Below are 9,654 nucleotides of genomic sequence, written 5' to 3' on the forward strand. Positions count from 1 at the left end.
CATCTGATAATGAATCTGAACATCTTGAGGATGATGTTGAGAAGGATGACAATGAAGCTCCTTCCAGGAGTAAGAGACGAAGAATTGCAAAATCCTTCGGTGATGACTTCATTATGTATCTTGTGGAGGATACTCCCAAAACCATTGCAGAGGCATATGCATCTCCGAATGCAGATGACTGGAAAGAAGCTGTCTAGAGTGAGATGGACTCCATTATTTCTAATGGGACTTGGGAGCTATCTGAACGACCCCACGGTTGTAAGCCAGTAGGCTGCAAGTGGGTGTTCAAGAAGAAGTTAAGGCCTGACGGTACTATTGAAAAGTATAAGGCACGGTTTGTGGCGAAAGGCTACACTCAGAAAGAAGGCGAAGATTACTTCGACACCTATTCACCCGTTGATAGACTTACTACCATTCGAGTACTACTGTCCCTGGCTGCCTCCTATGGTTTTGTCGTTCATCAAATGGACGTAAAGACAGCTTTCCTTGACGGACAGTTGGAAGAGCAAATTTACATGGAACAACCAGATGGATTTGTGGTAAAGGGTGAAGAGAGAAAGGTGTGCAAGTTACTAAAATCTTTGTATGGACTAAAACAAGCACCTAACCAATGGCACGAGAAGTTTGACAGAACTTTAACTTCTGCAGGCTTTGTCATTAATGAGGCTGATAGATGTGTGTACTATCGCCATGGTGGGGGTGAAGGTGTTATTTTGTGTTTGTACGTGGATGATATTCTGATTTTTGGTACAAACATAAAAGTGATAAATGAGGTCAAGTCGTTTCTATCAAGTTGCTTTGATATGAAAGATCTGGGAGAGGCTGATGTTATTCTTAACATTAAGCTGGTTAAAGATGAGAGTGGAATTACTTTGTTGCAATCCCACTATGTTCAGAAGGTCTTGAGTCGCTTCGGTTTTACTGACAGCAAACCTTCACCAACACCTTATGACCCCAGCGTGATACTCAGAAAGAAAATTGGAGAAGGGAAAGATCAATTGAGATACTCTCAAATAATCGGTTCCATTATGTACTTAGCTAGCGCTACGAGGTCTGATATCTCTTTTGTTGTGAGCAAATTGAGTAGGTTCACGTCAAACCCGGTTATAGATCATTGGCGTACACTCGAAAGGATATTACACTATCTAAAAGGTATGATGAGTTATGGAATACATTATTCAGGGCATCCAGCTGTGCTTGAGGGATATTGTGATTCGAACTGGATCTCTGAAGCAGATGATCTCTACGCCACAACCGGGTATGCCTTCATACTTGGTGGTGGTGTAGTATCATGGAGATCTTGCAAACAGACCATATTGATGAGGTCAACTATGGAAGCAGAGCTTGCTGCTTTAGATACAGCCACCTTTGAGGCAGAGTGGCTGAGAGATCTTTTGATGGACTTGCCGGTGGTTGAAAAACTAGTGCCGGCTATTCTGATGAACTGTGATAATCAAACGGTTATTACTAAAGTAAACAATTCAAAGGATAACGCGAAGTCATCAAAACACGTGAAGAGACGTGTGCAGCCTGTCAGGAAATTGAAAAACTCCGGAGTGATAACTGTTACATATATTCAAACAGAGAAAAACCTGACAGATCCCTTTACCAAGGGACTATCACGTAATGTGATAAAGAGTGCATCGAGGGAGATGGGGTTGAGACCCACGAATGTTGTGCCATAGTGGTAACCCAACCTATGTGATCGAAGTTCCCGTTAAGTAGGATCTGGAAAGAACGAAGCTATCGGTATAACAGATGAGAGTATGTTATAACCCTCTCTATGTGAAGATGTGCGACTCTCAAATTGTTGTAAGGCGGGTTGGCAGCATGCCTTAATGTGTTCATTACGGCTATGCGTAGCGAAAGATGCTGTCATACAGAGTATTCTTGAAAGAACACACCTATATGAGTCCAACTGTCTAACGTCGCAGTCTATGAGATTTGGGTGATCTCTAGTAACTCATGAAGAGACCACGGAGTACGACGCATATGCTCCACCCGCAGGGTAGACTGTTGATAGCCCAGTACTGGTTGACTTTGAGTGAAATCTATTTCACGCCAGCTTGCAATTCAAGGCTTAGTCCATTGTGAGTGTGGATGGATATAACTTAAAGTTCTAGGTAGAAGTTCAACTTAACAGTCTGTGCTGAAACACTAGTATATAAACAAGTAGCGAGAACAGGTAAATCTCTAAATGTGTATTTGAGATCTGGTGGGGGATTGTTAGAATTTGAGTTGTGCGCCTGATCAGCCCAAGCCCAATTTTAATAAATTCTAAAAAATCTCAAAGGCCCATTCATGAAATGGGATGATGAGAGTGGGAATGGGAATAGTCCCACCTTACTAATTTAGAATGAGTGAGACCAACATATAAGGGATGTTGCTTCTCACCTATTGAGCAAGTGAGCAAGGGAAATTCCACGCGCGCTCCTCATCCTCCTCCGCTCGCCTCGCCTCGTCGCGCGTCACGCGCCGTGGATCGATTTCGAGTTCGAGCCGGGCCGGGCAGGGGTTGGGCTTCTTATCTTTTTGTCACGCACGCGAGGTATTTTTGGAATTTGTTACGGACGCGTGCAGATTTTGTGGAGTCGGTTCAGGTTTCCTAAACCGAACCGACCTATACCTGCGTGACTACATATACAGCCGCCCCGTCCCTCCGATCGGTACGCAACACAACCGCGCTAGGATTTTGCTTGTCTCTCGCTTTTGCGCCGTCCTCGTAGTCTATTCCATCCCGAGCGCCGGCGTGCACCAACGATCGGGAGAGCAGGTCTCCGGAACCTTTCGCCTTTGCGATCCAGTACGGGAGAGGGCGAATAAGGTTTTTGGGAAGCGCTCCGCGCAACTGCTCGCTTCCGTCACCACGGGTCATCTACCGTCCAAGTCCGGCAGTGCTACGTGCAGCTGTCTTCGTCGCCAGGAACGTCGTCAAGTCAACTCGATCGTCGTCACGACTTCTTCATCTTAATCGAAATAGTACGTAATCCGTGATCCGATCTACTGTTTACTTTAGTTATGATCTGCGAGATTATACTATTGTTGATTATATTGTTGAATACCTCTAGTATATTCGAAATGCATATGCTAGTTGCCAATATCGTCATGATCTATACTATGGAATTAATCATTAATTTGTTATTCTCGAAATTGCTTAATTTTCCAACAGGAATCACCAAAAAGAAACCTCGTGGAGTACTACTTCGTACCAGTTTGCTGTATTTCACTTTCACTATAAACCACCTGCCAGCTACAATATTTTCTTTGGAGGGAATTACACTGCATGTCCATGAACTTGGCAGCGATGTTTAGTTTCATCCATTAACTTGAAAACTGTTCAAATCACTCACTAAACTTGGCAACTTTGTTCATTTTAGTCCAAATGGCCAAAATCAGGTGAAAGTCGGCCACGTTGGCATGTGTCGTGGACCTGGCCAGCGTGTGAGGGGGCTTTTCACAATTTTCTGGTTATGGCCCTTTTCTGTTTAACCCCCTTGAATCTCCAGAATGGGGAGACGTTGCCCTCGTCGGTGAACCCACTTCAGACCGGCATACGCGGCGTTCACGAGAATGGCTCCGTCGATGGGTTTGGCGGCGGCTACTCGAACGGCCAGATCCTCGTCACATGCCATCATGACCGAATTTTGCCCGAATATGACCGTTTGGATTAAAATGAACAAAACTATCGAGTTTAGTGAGTCATTTGAGAAATTTTCAAGTTAATGGATGAAACTAAACATAATAGCCAAGTTCCTAGACCCGCAGCGTAATTTCCTCCTTTCTTTCACATTTAAAATTCCTTTTTTTCAGCGCAGAATTCGTTTTGTTTAAGGGTATATCGAAAACGAGCCACCGCGTTTTCAAATTTCCTTAAAAAAAATTCTGTCCCTAGTTTGTCCGGGAGAAAACTTGGCCCCTTCGAAGTGTTTTGAGCCACATGGATCGCACGCTTTACCGAGCTGGTACTATTTGACTATACATACATATCTAAAGTTATTTAAAGTCAAACTTCAATTTGGCCGACCGATGCAGTGTCTCACATGCATGAGGCCATGTCAGACGATGCCACGTACTAGCTAGCTGGCTGTTGCTTGCCGATAATAACAATATTTATTCAATCCACTTTGGACAAATATGAATTATTAACGTAGGAATCGTGGAATCCATCCAGATAACATACAGACTTGGGGGTATATTTATTTAATTCACTTAGGACAATATTGATTTAACACTAGTTTCTCTGACCAGATAATATATTCAGTCAAATCGAGTTATCTCATCTCATCGATCATTTGGGGACGATTGGATAAAGGGAATCACTCGTACGTGCCACAGTACCACGTCGACGTCACAGGCGAAACTAAAATAATCATCAGCCTAAAAAGGTTCTTAATTATTAAATTAAGTAATGGAAGGAAACAATTATTCCAGTGGAAGAAGTACCAAATTGAGAATGAGACGTCATGCCTACTGCCGCAGTATACAGTGCACGCAACACGCACGAGCTAACTAACTAGCTAAATAATACACCTCAATTATATATGGTTCTTGTTTTGAGGAATCAATTATATATATGGTTAATTAGGTGATAAGTTGATTTGGTTCAGTAAGAATTAGGTACGAGGGCAACGCCGAAGGGGTCCTTTGCTAATTAGCACGTGCAATTGCAGGCCATCTGCATCATCTTAATTTGCAGGTTGTTTTTCCTTTCTTCTTTTCCTTTGATAGCGAATTGAGATTTCCAAGGCGAAAATTGTGACCGTGCAAGCGCAAGTGCAAGCTATATGTGTGCGATATTGCGTGTCCATAGATGTTAGGCCAGAAATTGACCCTTGGGGCTTGGGACATAATTGCAGCATACGTTGATTAGATATACATAAAGGGAATTCACGCTCCGAGGTTAGGATAGTCCCAATGGTCCTACATATCTAAAAGTACATTTAGACGAGTCATTAGAGTCTGGGACACCATAATATTGCATCTACATTTAAGCATGTATATTATCTATTTCCGATTAACTGTACTTTTTTTTACAGACCAATTGAGGACAACTCTAGCCAGACAGCCCAAATCAGTGGCCAAATACGTCTGTTTTGGTGCGTTGGGTCGCGACCCGGACATGCTTGGATCAGTTATCCGGCCCCGTCCGTTTGAGTCTACCAGTGCTCCTAATGAGGCCACCCATTTGGTCTATTTTATTGGTCATAAATATGCGGGTCAGAAGAGGAAAAATGAGCAGAGTGAGGACAAGCGCGGTGCAAAGATGATGTTCGTCTCGACCCAAATTTGGAATTTGAGTCGGAAATGGGTCGCGGCGGACAGAAAAACGAATAGTAGCCGAAATGGGTCGTCCTGCTGGGGACGTGTTATTGTCCGTTTCGGTCCGAACTGACCGGTCCGCCCCAAATGGGTCGCATGGCTGAATTGTCATGACTGTAATTTAATATACTCCCTCCGTTTTATATTTAGTGCCGAATATTACATGTATCTAAACGCTTTTGAAATATAAACATTCATGTTTGGACAAATTTCAGTTAATTTGGAACGGATGTACACTCGATCGGGTCCAATTTAGATGCAGCCGATGTTGGCGCATCGAGCACTGTCCACCTACTAATCGGACGGTGGACGCAGCCGGCGCCGCGTACGTAACTGAGATATAAACAGGAGTATATAATTGTCGCGCCCTCCCTGCGTGCGTGCGTGCAGGAGCAGCATTGTGTTGTGTCCCCCCACGCAGGCGATGACGACTACGATTCCGTTCGATCTCTTCTCTTCTCGGGGGAGAAAAAGGAAAGACGGTGGGCAGGTGCACGTCGGCGCAAGCGGCCAAGTCTTGCTTGCATGGAAAGCGCCCGACGGGCCGCTCCGTTCCAGGCGTTGCTTGCCAGCTTTTTGCGTTGCTCTGGACTCTGGAGCGCAGCGGTGGACACCGAACGTACACCACCCACACGTCGATCCCCAGGCGATGACGATGGCTGATCCGGATATTATATCGGCGGCCAAGGAAACAACGAAACGAAGCCCCACTCGATCGGCCCCCCGGCCGCGCGCGTTGTATTTGATTGAGTAAATATCACAGGATCACTAGTTTTTAACTACTGTATCGCAAAACTATGTCTTTTAATTTTTTGTATCACTTAACCTATATTTTTGGACTAAATCACATCGTAAAACCCTAAATCTCGCTTTCAACGACGCTAACAGGAAAACTGACGGGCGGTGACGGCCTCGCCTCCGTCCAAGACGACGAACGGGCGACGCGGCTGGGCGGGGTAGTGGGGCTGCAGGTGCGACTGGGCTGCGGGCCTGGTTTGGGCTGGAATGCTCCCACCATGGACGGCACAGGGGAGCAGAACAATCATGGGAGAAACTCGCCAGCGGCGTCCAATACGGTAGAGCTCTACAGGGGTGGATCTGAGAGGGGAAATAGGGGGAAAGAAGGAGAAGCTCACCACGAACTCGTAGGCGGGGTCGGTCGGGGAAGAGGAAGCCGGTTGAGGCGAGGCGCTGCCGGTGGAGGAGGAGCTCGGTGCGGGGGTGCTCGAGGCAGCCGGGGATGAAGGTGAGTGCGCCAGAGGGATCTTGCAGACGTCACGCTGCTTTATTTGCTGGCGTCGTCTTGGCGCGGAATGTTGCAAGCAGGGGGATTGGTGCGGGCGGCGCTTCGCCGGTCTTGGGGAAGAAGACCCGCGAGAGGGGGCTTGGGGCAGGACAGGTGTTACTAAGGTAAATAAGATTTCGCTTCGGAGGCCGACAGGTGGGCTCCCTACGGCAGTTTCCCTGTTAGCAGCGTTGACAGCAAAATTACGAGTTTTGCGATACGGATTAGTCCAAAAATACGGGTTAAGTGAAAAGAAAACGAAAATGTGTACTTCTGTGATACAGTTCATCAGAAATTAAGAATTTTGTGATATTTACTCTTCCTGTGGATCCAGGATGTGTATATATTTTTTCCCTAGGGACCGACGGGACGCACATCGATTTTTGCAATACCTTTTGGCCTTGTGGAAATTCGAGAAACTCTGTGGCCTTGTGTTACTCTAGATCCACGCCGAGATGAGATGGCGATCAGTTTTAATCATCTGAGTTTCGCAGCAAAAATATATAAATATATGGAGTTTTTAGTTTTTGTTTCAACAGTAACACCAAGCACAGTATTTGGGAACAGAAATTCAGTTCCGCATGTTCCTTTTTCTCCTAGGGTCTCTACTCAGCACCTATACTTCCTTTTTTTTCAACGCCTGCTCTGGAAAAAACAAAAAAATATTTCTCGTGCCGTTTTTCCTTCTTGCAGAATTCCTACGACAGCCGCCGCTACCGACTTGTCGTAGTCTAGTCACGCCCTCAACTTTCCAGCTCCAGTTCGAGTCGCCTGGGACTGGGATGGGGAGGAGCAGCAACAGTCTTTGTCCACGGATCACAGTTCATCATATTTCCCTGTCCAAACAGAACACAAGCATCCAAGCTTGGGAGGACATCATCGCTTCATCACCAATTTGTTACTCCAAGGGAAAAAAAAGTGGTCCTAAATAAAAGAGGAGCTAGCGATATTTATCCATATCCACAACAAGTTGCCATTGCATGTTTCATGAGCTGCAGGAAACCGAATGTAGCCATGGAATGAGCTTGAGCCATTTATGGTTTGATAGTCGAGCAACTGTCTGATGGAATTGTTTTGATGGACACAATTGTTGGATCACATATGGGTGGTGCTGAACTGTTGATATTAATCAACCTGTGCCCTAGGTGTAGGGTTACCCACAGCTGGATTTCCTGAACCGAAATTTGGTCAGGTTGCCTGTGTTGTCAGGATCATCGAGGGCCATTCCTTTACTGCTGGGTGGTCACCTCAGCCCCCGGCCAGTCGTGGATGTCAGGATCGCCAATTGGGGATTTCTTATATCAGGGATGCAATAATGTTCTTGGATTAGTCTCGGATAACTCATCAGTTTGTCATTTTCGTTGAGCTCATGGTATGGTCTCCTTTGCTGTATGGAGTTCTTTCTGCCAACCTTACGGGCTTGTGATATCAGCATAGCGAATTTTTCTTCTTCTGGATTTCCACATGTGGATCAAGTTGATGCATGCCATTGGAATCTCATACAGAAAGACATTTCTAATTTGCAGTGCTGACGAACTACACAACTTCTTAGATCGGATACAGTATTGGCACGCAGAAAAGAAAAGAAAAACTGGATTCTATCTGCAAATCTGTGCATGCAGCAAGTTGACGCAGGCCATCCGAATCTCAGAGCTAAGCTAGTGGGTTAAGAGCATCGTCTAGGTACAAATACTTTCACAGTACAAATATGACATTAACTTGTAATGATGCCAACTATTTCACTGACAGTTGAGATATGTGGGGAAGACAAATCTAAGCATTTGGCCTGCCTGACAAATTTGACAGCTCGACAGCTGCCCCCATTAATTTGCAGCTTTGCTCTATATTCACATAAAAGCAAGCAAACTGTAAAAGTGAATGGCCGCAAGGAAGTGACTTTACCTGGAAAATGTGACAGCCTGACAGGCAAAGAAAAATAAACGTTTTTCTTGCGGGAACATCCCAATATTGAAAACAGAAACAAAAGTAAGCCCCGACACTTTTTCAAAAAAGTAAGCCCCGACTAAAATGAGGTAAGCATGCGAGACGCAGAGATCAACATGAAGCATTATTGTTGTAAGAAAGAAAGAAGTTAGGCACTCATATTGTCACCTAAGAAAATAATGTTATCTCTGAAGTTCTGATGCACGTTTGAACAAGAAGGAAAAAGCCAAGAAAAAAATGCATTGAAAAATAGGAGAGGCAACTGTTGAAGATAGCCATTGAGAGATTCTATGGCCAGAACTTGGAGGAGACATCAGCACACCACCCAACATGCTATAGCTAGCCTTTCAGAAAACAAACAGGGTCAGGTTAAACCATGACGTGCTGAAACAATGGACCGATCAGCATTGTTCTGGTCTCGCCTTTTTTCAGAAGAGATAGAAAAATAGATCCTTGTCATGTCACAAGTCACACCAAGCCATTTAGGTCGTCAGATGTAATGTTCAGAAGCACAATTAATTAAAGATCGTGATTACGTAATCTCCATTAACTTTATGATTACTTTACCATGAAATACTATTACACGCACTTATCGTAGAATCTGGAAATAGATGAGGAGAAGTACAGGTGTGCATTACTTACCTGCGCGTATAGAGCCGAAAGGGTTGAGAAGTGTAAAGGAAACGATGTTGGGAGACAGCAATGGCTACCTGAAGATACATAGGGTTCTTGTCGCTGAAGAAAGTGGGAGATTTTTTGGACGGAGGAGATAAATCGCCATCTGAAGAAACTTCCTAGGACAGAAGGATTAGCTAGAAACCTACAAGTCATCAATAATGATGGATAAAAGGAATCTTCTACTTTCTCTGATTTCGTGATTACACATGTGCGTCGGGAAGATCGTTCTGGGGAGCTGTATTTGCCGAAGTTGGTGCAAATTATGCCTGGAAAAGTGGTGGAAGATGTGTAAATGATGAAGCAAAAAGGAAGAGAGTGGCGAGATCTCGCTTTCATTATTGGCTTAATTTCCTGCTTGGTCCATCAATCATGGATGAGTTTGAGTTCTGACTTCTGAGTTCACCCAGAAGCTCTTGATTAGGATAAAC

Source organism: Brachypodium distachyon, chromosome 3 (assembly GCF_000005505.3).
Source record: "Brachypodium distachyon strain Bd21 chromosome 3, Brachypodium_distachyon_v3.0, whole genome shotgun sequence".
NCBI classification, from domain to species: Eukaryota; Viridiplantae; Streptophyta; class Magnoliopsida; order Poales; family Poaceae; genus Brachypodium; species Brachypodium distachyon.